Source organism: Pan paniscus, chromosome 17 (assembly GCF_029289425.2).
Source record: "Pan paniscus chromosome 17, NHGRI_mPanPan1-v2.0_pri, whole genome shotgun sequence".
NCBI lineage: Eukaryota > Metazoa > Chordata > Mammalia > Primates > Hominidae > Pan > Pan paniscus.
Genome location: NC_073266.2, coordinates 41419078 through 41436574, shown reverse-complemented (window position 1 = coordinate 41436574; position 17497 = coordinate 41419078). Strand labels below are relative to the sequence as shown.

Here is a 17497-nt window from a genome sequence, read left to right as displayed (position 1 = left end):
ATTGCTTGAGGCCAGGAGTTGGAGACTAGCCTGGGCAACATAGTGAGATCCTCATCTTTAGAAAAATTTTAAAAGCCTAGCCAGGTGTGGTGGTAGGCCCCTGTTGTTCTAGCTACTTGGGAAGCTAAGACAAGAGGATCACTCAAGCCCAAAAGTTTGAGGCTGCAGTGAGGTACGATTGTATCACTGTACTCCAATCTGGGTGACAGAGTGAGACCTTGTCTCTTAAAAAAAGAAAAGCATTCATTTTTCATTTTGTTTTCCTCTGTTCAACTAAGTAACTCAAGCCATTTAAAAAAGTATTTGTCTTTAGAGAGCTTTTTTTTTTCATACAAGGGCCATAAAAATAGTCATAGGCACACCAGTGGTTCACTCAAAGAATGCTAGATTCTGTAAACTGCAGGTTATCCCAGACGTCATCCAATATGACTTATGATTCATCAGAAACACCATCATATTTGACCTACGACAAGGACCAGTTCAGTTCAACAGGATCTTTTTTGAGGACCTACTATGTGCCAGCCACTGTATGCTAGCTGCTGTGGAAGACATAATTGAATAAAATACAATCCCTGAACCTGAGAATCTTCTAGTCTAGTGGGTGAGACAGACACACTGACAGATCTTTTAATGTAAGATGGTCATAAGATAGAGGTATACGCTGTGTGCTTTGGGAGCACAGAATAGGGGCATTAGTCCAGCTGGGGGGTCATGGAAGGCTTCCTGTGAGGGGTTTGATGACCGAGCTGACTCTGCACTAAAGAGGTAGGAAGTAGATTCCAGGCAGAGGAGCAATGGCAGAGTGAGACTGCAGAAATCCTCAAACAGTGCAGTTGTTCTAGAGTATAGAGAGTGAGGCAGGAAGTGGCCAGAGACGAGGCAGGAGAGGTGGTCAGCCCTCAGGCACAAGGGCTTTCTGTGCCTTACCTGGAGCCTCTAGGCAAAGAGGAGCCAACAAGAACTTAGGACAGGGGAATGACATAGTCAGATTTGTGGGCAGATGGAAGATTTAATATGGATTTAATTTAATATGAATTTTAATTTAGTGTATGGACTAGAGACTTATGGAAGGCAATTGCAGAAGAGCAGAGCACTTGTAACTCCCACTGTGTGTAAAATTGTTAGTTCTCTTTCTGTTGCAAGTGACCAAACCCAGTGCAAACAGGCTTAAGTGGAAAAGGTACAGCCTGAGGGTGGAACTCAGGCATCTGCAGGGCTGGATACATATGTTCACTCAGTGACACCAAGATTCTGCTTCTTTCTACATTTTGGTTTTTTTCTCTCCTGCAGAGGGAGAGCAAGTAACAGGACAATTCTTCATTTTGTAGAACTGTCCTGCACATTGCAAGAGTCTAGCATTCCTGTCTCACAATGCCAAAAGCACCCCCCAAGCATTAGAACAACCCAGAAATCCCCATACATTAAAAAAGGAAAAGATCCTGAGCACAGTACTAGCTCCCATCTTGCACCATCACTCTGGGCATTCAAGACTCCTCTTTGCCAAACTTCAGTTTTTTCCAACACCACCTGCCCTTAAAACATTAAATGGCTGCTGGTCAATTTGGTCTCCATTGACTCTGTGAGCAAGTAACCATCACTAGAGATCTCATCAAGTTGGAGTCTTTAAATCTGGATCCCACCCCACTTCTTTTAGTTTCTCTTTCCTCCTAGCATTGGTCTCCATGCTTGCCCATTCGTAGAGGAAGAGAGACCATCTCCCTCCAGTTTTCTAGATCCCCATTGGCAAGGATGATTCTGATGGTGCTGCTTCTGTCACCTGGGAATCCTAGAGCCAATCACTGGAGGATAGGATACTCTGATTGGCCACCCTGGGTCCTATGGGAAGGCACCAAGGAGGCTGACAGCCCCACAAGACCACACACAATGGGTGAGAAGTTGTCCAAAAAAAGACATGTGCGCAAACAACTTATGTCTGCCTCAGGGGATAAGTAAGCAACGACAAAACAGAATTACCGTACACCTCACCCTCCCATGTTGCATTCTGTGGTTAATAAATTTAAAACCCCAAACTTCCTCTTACCTATTCCAATTTTCAAGAACTTGGAAAATGACCTAGTTGAGTAGAACCCAAGAGTAATGCAGCAACACTTTGTGAAATGTTTACTTAGGACACCGATGGGAGGATGTGGTGGTGATGGTGGAGGCAGAGCTGTGAAGAACTGAGAGGCTATTAGAAAACCGCGGTGGAACAGTGGCTGGGGAAAGGTAAGAAAGTCAAGGGAAAGGGACAGTTGGCCTAATGGAAGAACATCAGTAAAGCAAAGACTCAAGGGGGAAGAGAGAGGAGAGAAAGGAGATGGGAGAGACAGTGAAACTTTATACCAGACCAACCAGAAGGGTTGGTTTATCCCAGGAAAAACGAGAGAGTGAATATCTAGAATCAAGGAAGAGGTTAATTGATTAATTCCTAATATTTTTCACAGACCTTGGCTTAGGACATGAATCCAGTGACCTGAGGTCAGCAGTTTCTATCTGAACCCAAGCCAGGTTGACCTGGGGCCTGGGCAGGTAAGAACCCTGCTTTTCCAGATATGAAGTCTAAATAGGAACACAGATAAAAGTAGACTAGAGCAGACCAGTGACCGAGATGAGGCTGGTAGAGGAATCTCTTGACTATCCAGGAGACCCCAAGCTTGCTTTCATGTGTTAAACTTCAGACAGGATAATCGAGTGAAGGCAAGGCAGCTGTGTAAAGGTTTACCTCCAAATTTTCTTACATTTTACATAGGTTCTAGAATGACAGAATCTCAAAATTGGGTGGACACAGAAGCCACTGGATCAGAGATCTCAGATCTTGATCCAACTCTGGGGAGGTCTGTTGACCTTGATCAAGTTGCTTAACATCTCTCAGCTTTGGTTTCGTTATTAATAAACACAAGTAACGACAGTCTCTGTTTACTTCACGAGATTACTGGGATAACCAGGTGACAGGACCCACACAATTTGGGGGGCCCTGTGCAAAATGAAAATGTGGGGTCCCTGGTTTAAAAAATCACGAAGAATTTTAAGATGACAACAGCAGGGCATTGAACCAAGTGCTGGGTGCTTCTGAGAACAGAGCGCTGTGTGACTGCACAGGTCTCATGGCGGTGAAGACAGCCCTGCCAGGCAAGGTAATGTGCATCACAATGCTTAGCAATCTGCAAAAGTTCAACAAATTGGTAAGGATTCTCTTTCTCTTTTCCCCCTTGGCTTCCAGGATTGTATTTGCTGGGGCTGCTATTAAAAAGTACTGTGAACTGAGTGGCTTAAACACCAGAAATTATTCTCTCACAGTTCTGGAGGACTAAAGTCCAAAATCAAGCTGTGGGCAGGGTGGGTTTCCCTGAGAGCTGCGAGCGAAGGATCTGTTCCAGGCCTCTCTCCTTGGCTGGTAGGTAGCCATCTTCTCTTTATGTCTCTTTACCTTGCCTTCTCTCTATACATTTCTCTATGTCCAATTTCTCCTTCTTATAAGGACTGCAGTTATATTGGATTAGGGCCCATGCTAATGACCTTGTTTTAATTTGATTACCTCTGTAAGACCCTATCTCCCTATAAGGGCACACTCCAAAGTGCTAGGGGTTAGGACTTCGACATAAGAATTTGGGGGTTGGGGGGAGCAGTTGACAAACATCAGAGCCCCTGTGCTCTTTGGAGGCATGCTGATGGTGTGAGGTCTTATTGGGAGGTGGTGATGTTAGGCTGTAGTAGGGAAAGTGTCCTGCCCCCACGGTAGTGGTGTTTGGGCCCCGGTTTCTGCTGCCTAGTTGGCAGCTCTCATTGCTTGCACTATAAGCCCACTCTTCAGTTTCTGAAAGCTCTTCCACGTACACCTAATAAATTCTTTTTTGGTTTAAGGAAGCTAAAGTAAGTTTTTGTGGCTTGCAAGTAAGAACCCTGACTAATACTCCGATACAACATTAGAATCAGGAAGGGAACTACTTGGACCTAAGTTTTGGGCCTCCCCACATTTGCTCAGCCCCATCTGCCTGCTGGGCCCTGGCTGCTTGCTCAGTGGGGAGCTCCAGCTTCCCAGTCTCACCTTCTCTCTGCCACTATCTGCAGATGCTGCTTCCCCACAGGGTGAGGGCTGAGAGCTGGGCTTAGGCATGGCTGCTACAATGCCCACCTTAGGGGAGCCGTAGGCATTTGCAGCCCAGGCCCTAGCACAGGGCACTGGCTCTTCCCAGCACTTGCAGACTCAGATGAAGCTTCTTGCCCCCTGGCTGGGGACCTAGAAGATGGCTGCTTTGCCACTGTTTAAAAGGTAAATAGCCCAAAATGAGGGAGAGTTGAATCCACAGAGGACCCGCTTTGACCAGAGAGTCAGGAGATAAGCTCCTCTCTCTTCCTCCCCTGTGACGATTTCGAAGTGTGGTGGCTCCATATGGCCCATCCAGAGAGTCCTGCGTGGCTGTGACAGGTGTGGTTTCTGTGGCACCCTGGCCAGTTTGGTTCATATCACCCCACATTGACTCCCTTCCCCTCACCCTTCCAGCTCTGGGATATAGCCTTACACCTTAAACTTGGCCTCAGGCTCTGATTTCTATGGAAACCCGGAAGGCTAGGAGCCTTGCAGGAAGGCTTAGGTTTCGAAGGTGGAAAGGGAAGAGAGGAAACCATTTCATCACACCCATATGTCCACAGCGCTCAACTTACCTGAGGCTCAAACACACAAACTGGCACAGACCAGAATTGTGAACAATGAAGCTGGGTATGTTATGAAAATATCAATTATGTCAGAGCCACACAGAGACCTGAGGCAGTCATCCAAGATGATTCAGGACAGAAGCTGGAAAACAAAAGGGCTTTCACCTGGCAGCTGTGTAAATGGATACCAGGGCCACATGTGTATATTTAAAGGGTGTGGCTTACTCTCCCCATAATGACAGGTTCCTGAGCAGCAGGATAAAAGGAATTTTTACCACTGTTTAGTAGTTTACCACTTGAGTGCTCCAGAGAGCTCCACTGTCTCTATTTAGAACCAGCTTCATGCTTACAGTTCAGACTGCAGTACTACACCAGAGAAATAATTAGATATACCACTTCTGTGCAGCATTTATTTCAGCCCACAAATTGATGATCAGTTAGGCTATTCAGGGATGTGTAAATACCTTTATAAATTCTTATAGTTTCTTTTTAAAAAATAATTTTTCTAATTTGTATTATTATTATTATATATTTTTGAGACAGAGTCTTGCTCTGTCACCCGGGCTGGAGTGCAGTGGTGCAATCTCAGCTCACTGCAACCTCCACCTCCTGGGTTCAAACAATTCTCCTATCTCAATCTCCCAAGTAGCTGGGATTACAGGCGTGCACCATCACACTTGGCTAATTTTCATATTTTTAGAGAGATGGGCGTCTCACCATGTTGGCCAGGATGGCCTCAAGTGATCCAAATGTCTCGGCCTCTGAAAGCACTGTGATTACAGGCGTGAGCCACTGCACCTGGCCTAGTTTCTTTTTAAAATGAGGTTCCAGTAGGTCTTCTAAAAATATTTAATAATAAAAACCAGAGTTTGGGACAACTAAGGACAACAATAAGGGAGATTCCAGAAGGAAAAACAGCCTGACATCTGCTAGTCCTATGATATTGGGCAAATGACCAGGCCTCTCTGAACCTCAGCTCCCTCATCTACAAAGTAGAGAATATAATAACCTCCAACTTGTTATAAGAACAAGGGGAGCTAGTGTGTGGGGAAAGCCTAGCACTAATTAGTGCTCATACATGTTAGTTATCTTTATTGATCACTACAAATTATTGCTTCTCAAGAACAGCTTGGCAGTATACAAAAACACACTATCCTGCCCCTCTCTGTTCCTCACATTTCAGAAGTAGAACACACATTTCTATGCCCCAAATTGGCTCAAGGCAACTCTTCTCTAAACCAATTTCTTTTTCTTTTTTTTTTTTTTCTTTTTTCACTCTGTCACCCAGGTGGGAATGCAGTGGCGCAATCACAGCTCATACACCTTAAACTCCTAGGCTCAAGCAATCTTCCTGCCTCAGTCTCCTGAGTAGCTGAAACTACAGGCACATGCCACTATGCCTGTTTTGGTTTCTTCTTTCTTTCTTTTTTCTTTCTTTCTTTCTTTCTTTCTTTCTTTCTTTCTCCTTCCTTCCTCCCTCTCTTTCTTTTCTTTTCTTTCCTCCCTCCCTCCTTCCCTCTTTCTTTCTTTCTTTCTCTTTTTTATTTTTATTTTTTGAGACGGAGACTTGCTCTATTGCCCAGGCTGGAGTACAGTTGGGCAATCTCAGCTCACTGCAATCTCCGCCTCCTGGCTTCAAGCAGTTCTCCCTGTCTCAGCCTCCTGAGTAGCTGGGATTACAGGCGCCCACGACCACGCCCGGCTAATTTTCGTATTTTTAGTAGGGACAGGATTTTGCCATGTTGGCCAGGCTGGTCTCGAACTCCTGACCTCAGGTGACCCACCTGCCTTGGCCTCCCAAAGTGCTGGGATTACGGGCATGAGCCACTGCACCTGGCCTTTTTATTTTTCTTTTTAGAGACAGGGTCTTGCTGTGTTGCCTGGGCTGGTCTCAAACTCCTGGCCTCAGGCAATCTTCCTGCCTTGACCTCCCAAAGCACTGAGATTACAGATAGGAGCCACTGTGCCCTGCCTAAACCAATTTCTTTTTTTTCTTTTTGAAATGGAGTCTCACTCTGTCATCCAGGCTGGAGTGCAGTGGTGCGATCTCGGCTCACTGCAACCTCTGCCTCCTGGATTCGTGATTCTCCTGTGTCAGCCTCCCAAGTAGCTGGGACTACAGGTGTGTGCCACCATATCCAGCTAGTTTTTTGTATTTTTAGTAGAGATGGGGTTTCACTATGTTAGCCAGGATAGTTTCGATCTTCTGACCTTGTGATCCACCCACCTTGGCCTCCCAAAGTGCTGGGATTACAGGCGTGAGCCACTGTGCCCGGCCAACTGATTTCTTAATAGGAAGGCATCCACCTATGCCCTGAAGTGGAGATTGGGTCCCCAGTCTTCCTTGAGCAAGATAGGTCTCAAATTTTTGAGTGTGTGGAAATCTGCTGGGCTATGTCTATAGATTTCTAGGCCTCATCCTCAAAAGTCCTGATTTAGTAGGTATGGGGCTTGGGACTGGGGAATCACCATTTTTCACACATGTACACAGGTGCACACATGCACATACACATGCCATGATTTTAAAGCAGAAGATATTTGGGCCACATTTCCAGAAATATTCCCTGCAGGGCTCATTCCTCCAGCCTTATGATGAGTATATGCAAACAACCTGAGGTCATGGAAAGCATCTCCAGTGTTTTTCCCTTGGACTGCAGGCATATTTAATTAGCCAGTGCCCACACTGACCTTATTTTAATATTAGCACAAGTGCAATGGCTTACATTTAGAGTGTACCTATATAAAGAAGTTATAATGACGCAGTGCTTCCCAAACTTGGCTGCATAGTAGATACACTTAGGGAAGTTTTCGATGCACTGCCCCTCTTCCATCTCTCTGGCCCATGCCCAAATCCAATTAGAAAATGGGCAAAAGATATAAAGAGACATTTTACTGAAGAGGATATACAGATGGCAAATAAACACATGAAAAGATGTTCAACATCACTCATTTTGATGGAAATGTAAACTAAACCACAATGAAGTTCCACTACACACCTACAGAATGGCTAAAATAAAACATAGTGACAATAAAAAGTGTTGGCAAGAATGTGGAGAAATTGGATCTCTCCTTGCTGGTGGAGATGTAAAATGGTACAGCCACTCTGGAAAAACGTTTGGCAGTTTCTTTAAAAACTAAGCATATACTTAACATACGATCCAACAACGGCACTCCTGGCATTCATGCCAGAGAAATAAAAACTTATGTTCCCACACAAAAACTTTTCATAAATTTTTGAGACAGAGTCTTGCTCTGTCACCCAGACTTGAGTGCAGTGGTGTGACTGTGGCTCACTGCAGCCTTGACCTCCTGGGCTCAAGCAATCCTCCCACCTCAGCCTCCTGAGTAGCTGGGACTACAGGTGTATCCCACCATGCCCGGCTAACTTTTTTTTTTTCCCGGCAGAGATGGGGTTTTGCTATGGTTGCCCAGGCAGGTCACACAAAAACTTTTATACAAATGTTCATGGCAGCTTTATTTGTAATAGCCCCAAGGTGTAGTACATCTATACCAGCAATAAAAAGGAATGAACTATCGATTCATACAACCTAGATGGATCTCAGGTGCATTATGCTGAGTGAAAAAGCCAATCTCAAAAGGGTACACACTGTATGATTCCATTTATTTATTCATTTAGAGACAGAGTCTCACTCTGTCGCCCAAGCTGAAGTGCAGTGGTGCAGTCTTGGCTCACTGCAACCTCCACCTCCTGGATTCGCGTGATTTTCGTGCCTCAGCCCCCTGAGTAGCTGGGACTACAGACGCGCGCCACCACACCTGGCTAATTTTGGGGTATTTTTAGTGGAGATGGGGTTTCGACATGCTGGCCAGGCTGGTCTCAAACTCCTGACCTCAAGTGATCCACCCGTCTCGGCCTCCCAAAGTGCTAGAATTACATACATGAGCTACCACGCCTAGCCGATTCCATTTATTTAACAGTCTTGAAATGACAAAATTATCGGGATTAGTGTTTGTCAGGAGTTAGGGATAGTAGAGAGAAGGCAGGTAAGTGATACCATAAAGGCATATCTTTGTGATGAAGGAATAGTTCTGTATCATAATTGCAATGCTGATTAGACAAACCTACACATGTGATAAAGTGACAGAGAACTATACACACATTTTACCAAAGTCAATTTCATGGTGTGAGATGTAACCATTAGGAAAATCTTGTGGATTATAATAATTATTATTTTTTTTAAAAAAGGAAAAGATCCTGATGTCCAGGCCACTCCCAGACCAATGAAATCAGAGTCTCTGAGGGTGGAGTCCACGCATCAGCGCGTGGCCCTGGTGATGACTAAGTGCAGCCAAGTTGCGGTTTATTATAAGGCAGTTCATAGATGCTGCTGCTGCTGCTGCTGCTAGCATTTCATCTGCTGAGAATCACACTCAGTAGCAACAGCCATCCAAGATACAGCCCTGCGGGGCTTTGAGTGTTAACGTTGGGTGCATAGTGATGAGGCTTTTTTAAAGCCTTGAAACGGGGCCAACTGGTAATACCTAAGGAACGTAAGTACCATTCAGTGTGTGTGTGTAAGCCCTGGCTATGAGGGGAGGGGCGAGTGGGGGAAGCACATGATGTTAAACTAGGCTAATGGGTTTAATTTCCCTTTGTTTTCCTAGATTTCCTGGCAAACAGAAAAAGCTCTCTTGTACTTTAAAGTTCATGACAGATTCCCTAAGTGTTTGTAAAACATCTGCCAACCACACTGATGGGCTCTCACACAAAGGTTTTGGAAATACAGACTGATTTCCTTTGGTTACTAAAACTGATTTTTTTTTTTTTTTTGGTTACTACAATTGATTTTATCTCTATAATTTTCTTCTCTGTCATCTTATTTTAAACAAAAACCGTGGCACAAAAATAAAGTGATGGTTTTTGAGGAAAACATATCTATTTGTTTTTCTTTTTGTATCTTCAGCCAAAACATCTAAGGAATAATAATGAAAATAATAGAAAATCTTTTGCACTGGGAAATTGTTTCCCTCTGTTTTTAGCCTTCATTTATTTTTTTGCCAGAGCTTCATATCTTTTCAGAGATTCATGTGCATAACAGTTTTAAATGTTTTCCAGAATGAACTTCTCCAGCTGAATCTCAGAGAAGAAAGCTTTGTTAATGGCAACAATTCATTTAAGATTAATATGAAGCTTTCTGGATGATTGTTGGTGATGTCATATGAACCATTAGGTTGGTGCAAAAGTAATTGCAGTTTTGCCATTAAAAGCAATTATTTATGCACAAACCTAATACCAAAACATCTAATGTCAAACTATGGTCCATTTCTATTATATTTCCCAAGACAATTAAATTAGTATATAATTTTTTTCATAGATTTTCAGTTTATAATATGTAGTGAAATTAAATAATTATCTAGAATAGCATTGCTAATTGTGACATTACTTAAATATTTATGAAAAATAAACTTTGATCTGCCATTTCACTCACAGCTGGTCAAGGCTAGTAAAAGATGAGATTCTAAATTTCACAGCTGGAGGCCTACATTTCGATCTTTATACAAGATTTAATGAAATTCACAGTGACATTTTTAGTTATTTTGATACATTCTCAACCAAGTAGGAGTACAAGATCTATAAGTGAGGGTCTAGTAAATTATTTGATATGAAAAGGGGTCCGTGTACTTCATAATAATTAGTCATAACAAGTGCTATGGCATTTATTGAGCATCTGTGTGTGGACATTTTGTTATTGTAGATATTTTCTATTAACCTGATATTAATGCATGTCTTTACACCCAACCCTCCAAGGGATACTATGCAAATGCTTTAACATCTGGCATTTGTTGAAAAATAGCAGAGATTTTAAAGAATGGCACTGAGAAAGTCTTGCCACGTTTTTATGGAAATCCATTCTGGAAGCATTTCTTTCCATTATATGTCTTGTCTATTTCATATTGAAAGCCCTTTTATCACAGCTTCAATTTGCGTTAGTATTTTACCATCAAAGATGAACTTAGCCAGCGCAATGACAACATGATAAAAACATAAAATGATACAATGATTCTTCTTGTTCATCACTTATCCTGTCTCATTAAGCCACTTACCACAAAAGAAGCTTGAGATTTCTTAGGAGCAAGATAGAATTCTTAGGACTCAGCCTTTCTGAGCCAGTGGCAGGATAGTTGCTTCTAAAGAGGCTGTGTGTGTAGGTGCTGGAGGGGTTAGGTCTCCAGGAGGGACAAGATGGGCAGCTGGAAATAAATTCAGAATCCTGCCTCTGTTGTAGCAAAACTCTCCATTCTCTTTCTCACCTTTTCTCAGAACCTGCTTACATAACTGTGGTTAACCTATATGCGTAAGCATGATTAAAAAGATTGACACAGCCTGGCAGTCTTTTCTGTGCTATGCACCCAGGAGCACAGCCCTTGGGTCTGAAGCATTGGCAGCGGGCTCTGGCTCTGTGTGTGGCGCAGGTCAGTCCGGCCTGCCTGCCAATTACTCAGTAGTTATGTCCCTGGAGAAGCAAGCCATGCTTGTTAGGCAGATTGCTGCACTCTGAGCACAAAAATGTCAAGGGCACATAATTACTCCTAATGCAAAAACATAGAAAAGCTGCAATTAAAAGGCAGTGGAGCAGTGCCTTTCTTATTTCTGGAGAGACTGGAAATTACAGTGAGGCAGCACACTGGGCTTTCTCTGCCTCCTAGTATACACAAATATTTTCAATTAATTACAACGTGTAATGGTATATTTATTTTTGGATCTCCTGTCTCCCCATAGGCTTCATGTGAGCAAAGACCACATGTCTGGCTTGTTCACCACTGCACACTCCCAGGACATGGTAGGAATTCAGTGACTATTTAATGAATGGATGACCATGGTATTTCAGTTTTAGGAAAGAATTTCCAAATACATTTTTCCCCATTCATTGAGTCCTTATTTAACCAAGTTAACTAGACAATATGTCCTCTACATTGTTCATGGGGAATTACTGAGCCAGACCTGGGGGAAATGACATAATATCCTATTAATTTTTTTAAAAAAATTATTTTTAATGTTTGTGGGTATATAATAGGTATACATATTTATGGGTTACATGACATATTTTGATATAGGCATGCAATGCCTAATAATCACATCAGGGTAAATGGGGTATCCATCCCCTCAAGCATTTATCCTTTGTGTTACAAACAATCCATTTATATTATTTTAGTTACTTTAAAATGTACAATTACATTATTTTTTGCTATAGTCACCCTGTTGCGCGAGCCAATACTAAGTCTTATTCATCCTATTTTTTTGAACCGATTAACCATCCCCATTTCCACCTACTCCACCACTACCCTTTCCAGCCTCTGGTAACCAACCTTTTACTATCTCAATGAGTTCAATTATTTTAATTTTTAGCTCCCACAAATAAGTGAGAACATATGAAGTTTGTGTTTCTGTGCCTGGCTCATTTAACTTAACACAATGATCTCCAGTTCCATCCATGTTGCTGCAAATGACAGGATCTTATTCTTTCTTATGACTGAATAGTACTCCATTGTATATATGTACCACATTTTCTTTGTCCAGTCATCTATTGATGGACACTTAGGTTGCTTCCAAATCTTAGCTATTGTGAACTGTGCTGCAATTAGTTTTTTATGTAAGGTATCATGGCCATGAAAGCTTGAATATATAAAAAAAGTCACAGATAAGATCTTGTCTTGGAAGAGCTACACAAAGAAGATCTTGTTTTGGAAGATCTACGCATATTTCATTTTGTATAGACACATTCTGTATCCAAATGAGAAAGATTTCTTAGAAGGGAGATTCATTGCCTCCTATAATTTATTCAAATGCTTAACAGCCTTAAAGATGACTACCACACTGTTGCCACATAACAGATGTTAAATAAATATTGTTGTTGTTTTTGTGAATTGAACTTGGCAGTAAAAATTGAAAATTGCAGCTGCTAAATATTTGGTGTGAGTTACAGCAGCTCTCTTTAATCTCTGTTTTTAGTTGAGTTGTGTTTGCATGAGTTAAATTGTTTTCCTTCTGATGTCCAATTTACTTGCAGCTCTTCTACCAGAGGCAAGCATTTTCACCAGCCATTTTGAATTTGATGTGCTCAGCACTTTGAGGTAGCTGGCTCCTGGGCATAAGTCAGATTCTGACTCACTGGCTGGATCACCATCCTCAGGACCCCTTGCAGGGTAGACCTTGCTCAGTTGTTCCTTGATTTTCTTCTGTATATTTGAAAGAAATACATGCTTTTGTGATGTGCAATGCTTCATAGATGTCACCTTTTAAGTTTATTACGAATCACATTTGTATAGTTCGTTATTGAATTTTAGATCCATATAACTTCTAAGCATGAAGTATTATTACACACACACTAAGTACTTCTTATGAGTCAAGTGCTAGAACTATGGCTATCACAATGATTAAAGCATTTGTTTACCCCTTGGCTCACCACCATAAGTGAAGGAGATGTAGCTTTCTCTGCAAAGAATTATGCATGAGAAGGCATCTTGGCCAAAGCCAAGGGCTAAAGGTTAAGAGTATCATTCACAGATAATTTTAAACTTAAAATTGTAAAAGAACCCAACTCGATTGAGGTATAATCGACATGCAACATGTGGTACATACTAAAACTGTTCTATTTGATAAGTTTTGACATGTGTGTAATACTATAATCAAGATAGTGAACATATTCATCATCCCAAAAGGGTCCTGGTGCCCCTTTGTCATCTCTCACTCCCATCCCTAATCTGCTTTCTGTCATTATAACTTAGTTTGACTTTTCTAGAATTTCATCTAAATGAAAGTTTATAGTGTGTACTCTCTGAGTCCTTTATCTTGCTTCTATTACTCAGAATAATCATGTTGAGATTCATCCAAGTTGAAGTGTATGTATATTAATAGTTCGTTTCCTTTCATTGCTGAGTAGTCACTCTCCATTATACGGATACCCTATACAGTATATTCACTTATCTGTGGATGGAAATTTGGGTTCTTTCAGTTTTTCTTTTACAAATAAAGCTGCTATGAGCATTCATCCACATGTGTTTGAATGAATATATATTTCCTTTCCTTTTGGCTAAACACCTAGAAGCAGGATGGCTGGATCATATGGTAGGTGTATGTTTAACTTTCAAAGACTCTGTCAATTGTCTTCCAAAACGTCTGTATCATTTTCCATTCCCTGCAGCAGTATATGAGACTTCCATTTCTTCCACATCCTCACCTACACTGACATGGTCAATCTTTTTCTTTTTGGTCACTCTAATAGGTACGTAGTGGTATCTCATTGTGGATTTAATTTGCATTTCCCTAATGGATAATGATGTCAAGCGTATTTTCATGCACTTAATTTACTGTTAGTCTGTCTTCATTGATGATGTGTCTGTTCAAATATTTTGCCCAGGTTTTTACTGAGTTGTTTTCTTATAATATAGTTTTGGAAGTTCTTTATATATTCTGAATTAATCACATCACTAGATATATGATTTTAAAAGATTTTCTCCCAGACTGTGCCCGTCTTTTCATTCTTTGAAAGAGCAGAAGTTTTTAATTTTGATGAAGTTTAACTCATCAATTTGATTTTTTTGGATTATACTTTTGGAGTTGGGTCTATAAGATCTTTGTTTAACCCAAGGTCAAAGGTTTTTTCCTTATGTTTTATCATAGAAATTGTATAATATTTAGTTTTACATTTAAGCCTATGGCCCATTTTGAGTTAATTTTTAAACATAGTACAAGACATGAAGTCCATTTTTTTGGCATATGACTATCTCATTGTTCCAGTACCATTTGTTGAAGGGACTATCCTTTCTCCACTGCTTTGCCTTTGTGACTTTGTAAAAAATCAGTTGCCATCTATATGTGAGTCTATTTCTGGATGTTTTGTTCCATGGCTCTACATCTATCTTTATGACAATAACACCTATCTTGATTAGTTTAGCTTTATAGAAAGTCTTGAAATCAGGTAGTATTAGTCCTCCAACTTTGTTCTTCTTTTCTTTTATTATTTTTTTTTAGAGACATGGTCTTGCTCTTTTGCCCAGGCTAGAGTGCAGTGGCATGATCATAGCTCACTGCAGCCTCCAACTCCCAGGCTCAAGCAGTCCTCCCACTTCAGCCTCCTGAGTAGCTAGGGCTACAGGTGCACACCATTATGCCTGGCTAAATGTTTTATTTTTGTAGAGATGGGGTCTTGCTATGTTGCCTAGGCTAGTCATTGTTTTTGTTTTCAAAGTTGCTTTCACTATTCTAAGTCCCTTGGATTTTAGAATTAGGTTGTTAATTTCTACAAAAACCAAGCCTTCTGCTACATTGATTGGTAGTGAGTTGACTCTATAGGTCTATTTGGGAAGAATGAACATCTTAATAATATCGATTCTTCTGAATCATGAACATGCTATATCTGTTTGTTTGTTTAGTTAGGTCTAATTTAATTCCTGTTGCCAATGTTTTATAGTTTTAGTGTAGAAGACTTTCACATCTTTTGTCAGATTTATCCCTATTTCATATATTTGATACTATTGTAAATAGCATTATTTTAAAAAAGTTATTTTCCAGTTGTTCATTGCTAGTATATAGAAATACAATTGGTTTTTGCATATTTATCTTGTATCCTATGATCTTGCTAAAATAATTTGTTTTAGTATTTTTAAAAAATAGATTCCATCACATTTTCTACATACATGACCATGTTGTCTGCAAATGGAGAGGTTGACTTTATGAGCAATATTGACTTGTAGTTTTCTTGTAGTTTCTTTGTTAGGTTTTAGTATCAAGGTAGTGCTTGCCTTATCAAATGATCTTTTAGTACTTTTAGAGATATGGATACATTGTCTCCTTACTTGTATTGTTTCCAAAAAAAAAAAATCTGCTCTCATCCTTATCTTTGTTCCTCTGTATATGATGTGTGGTTTTTTTTTTTTTTTCATGTGGTTGCTTTTAAGATTTTTCTCTTTATCACCGTTTCTGAGCAATTTAGTCATGATGTGTCTTGATGTTGCTTTATTTATATTTCTTGTATTTGGAATTCAAAATTGGATTTGTGGGTTAATAATTTTCATAAAATTTGGAAATTTTCTGGCCATTTCTTCAAATATATATATAGTTATATATATTTATTTTGTTTGTTTTTAGGACAGAGTCTCACACTGTCACCCAGGCTGGAGTGCAATGGCACAATCTTGGCTCACTACAACCTCTGCCTCCCAGGTTCAAGCGATTCTCCTGCCTCAGCCTCCCGTCTTCAAATATTTTTGTACCCTTATCTTATTTTTTCAGGAACTCCTGAAAAAACTCCAGTTTTTCAGTTTCACAAATATTAGCCCAAGTGAAATTGGCCCACAGCTCACTGATCCTCTGTTCATTAAAAAAAAAAAAAAAAAAAGTCTCTGTGATGGTTGATTTTGGGTATCAACTTGCCTGGATTAAGTTACACTTAGGTACCTGGGAAAGCATTGTTTATTCTCAGTGCTTCAGTGGGCACTGAGCACATCCCTTTTCTGCTGAAAGGGAAACCCAGATGGCTTGCCATTTGATTGGAATGATTGGGCTCCCCCAGGAATGTTTGAGAGGGTGTTTCCAGATGACATTGGCATATGAGTTGGTGGACTGAGTGGGGAAGATCTAGCTTCAATGTGGATGGACATCATCCAATCAGCTGGGGGCCTGAATTGAACAAAAGGATGGAGTAAGAGTGAATTTTTGTTCTCTCTTATGGAGTGGGGATGTGCCTTTGGACATCATAACTCTAGATTCTCTGGCTATTGGACGATAGGACTTGTATGACAGCCCCCTGGGCTCTCAGGCCTTCAGCCTCAGTCTCAGAGTTCTCACCATTAGCCTCCTTGGTTCTGAGGCCTTTGGACTTGGACTGAGTCATACTATGGTTTCCTTGCTTCTCCAGCTTGCAGACAGGCTGTTGTGGGACTTCTCAACCTCAATCAAGTGAGCTAATTCTCATGATCAGTCCTTTCTCATGTATCTATGTATATGTATTCTATCAGTTCTGTCTGGGTAACCATGACTAAATCAGTTTCCTTTCTCTCTTTGCTTCATTTTGGACAGCTTCTATGTCTATGTCTCCAAGGTCACTAATCTCTTCTACAATGTCTAATCTGTTAATAATACCATTAAGCGTACTTTACAGCTCACACATTGTACTCCTCATCTCTAGAAGTTTGATTTGAATCTTTTTTTATATCTCTCATGTATCTATTAGTTATAATTATTTTAATATCCTTGTTTGCCAATTCTAACCTTAATGTCAGTTGTGAGTCAGTTTCAACTGATTGATTTGTATTCTTACTATGAGTCACATTCTTCTGCTTCTTTGCATGCCCAGTAATTTTTTATTAGATTTCAGACTGTCTTAGTCAGTTTGTGCTGCTATAACAAATTACCATAAACTAGGTGGCTTGTGAACAAATATTTATTTCTCATAGTTCTGGAAACTGAAATTCTGAAATCAGGATGTCAGCACAGTTGGCTCTGGTGAGGATCCTCTTCTGGGTTGCATATTGCCAACATCACATGGCAAAGAGAGAAAAAGCCAGCTCTCACATTATTTTTTATAAGAGCACTAATCCCATCCATGAGGGGTCCACTTTTAGGACCTAATTTTCTCCCAAAGGCCCCACCTCCAAATATCATCATATTGGGAGTTAGAATTTCAACACATAAATTTAGAGGGGGACACAAACATTCAGTTCATAACACAAACATTGTACATTTTATCTTGTTGAGCATTGGATATTTTGGAATTCCTATAAATATTACTGAACTTTGTTCTGGGATGCAAAGAAGTTACTTGAAAACAAATCGATTCTTTCAGATCTTACTTTTTCAAATTCGTTAGGTGGGTCTGGAGCA

At 40.7% G+C, this 17497-nt stretch overlaps 1 long non-coding RNA gene across 1 annotated transcript; it reads left to right on the top strand.

Moving 5' to 3' along the window:
* Positions 1 to 8389: 8389 nt before the first annotated feature.
* Positions 8390 to 16710, top strand: LOC117976842 (uncharacterized). Its single transcript, XR_004667621.3, has 4 exons — positions 8390 to 9165; positions 12684 to 12819; positions 13719 to 13741; positions 15764 to 16710. It is a non-coding gene; the product is annotated as an uncharacterized LOC117976842 (long non-coding RNA).
* The last annotated feature ends 787 nt before the right edge of the window (positions 16711 to 17497 follow it).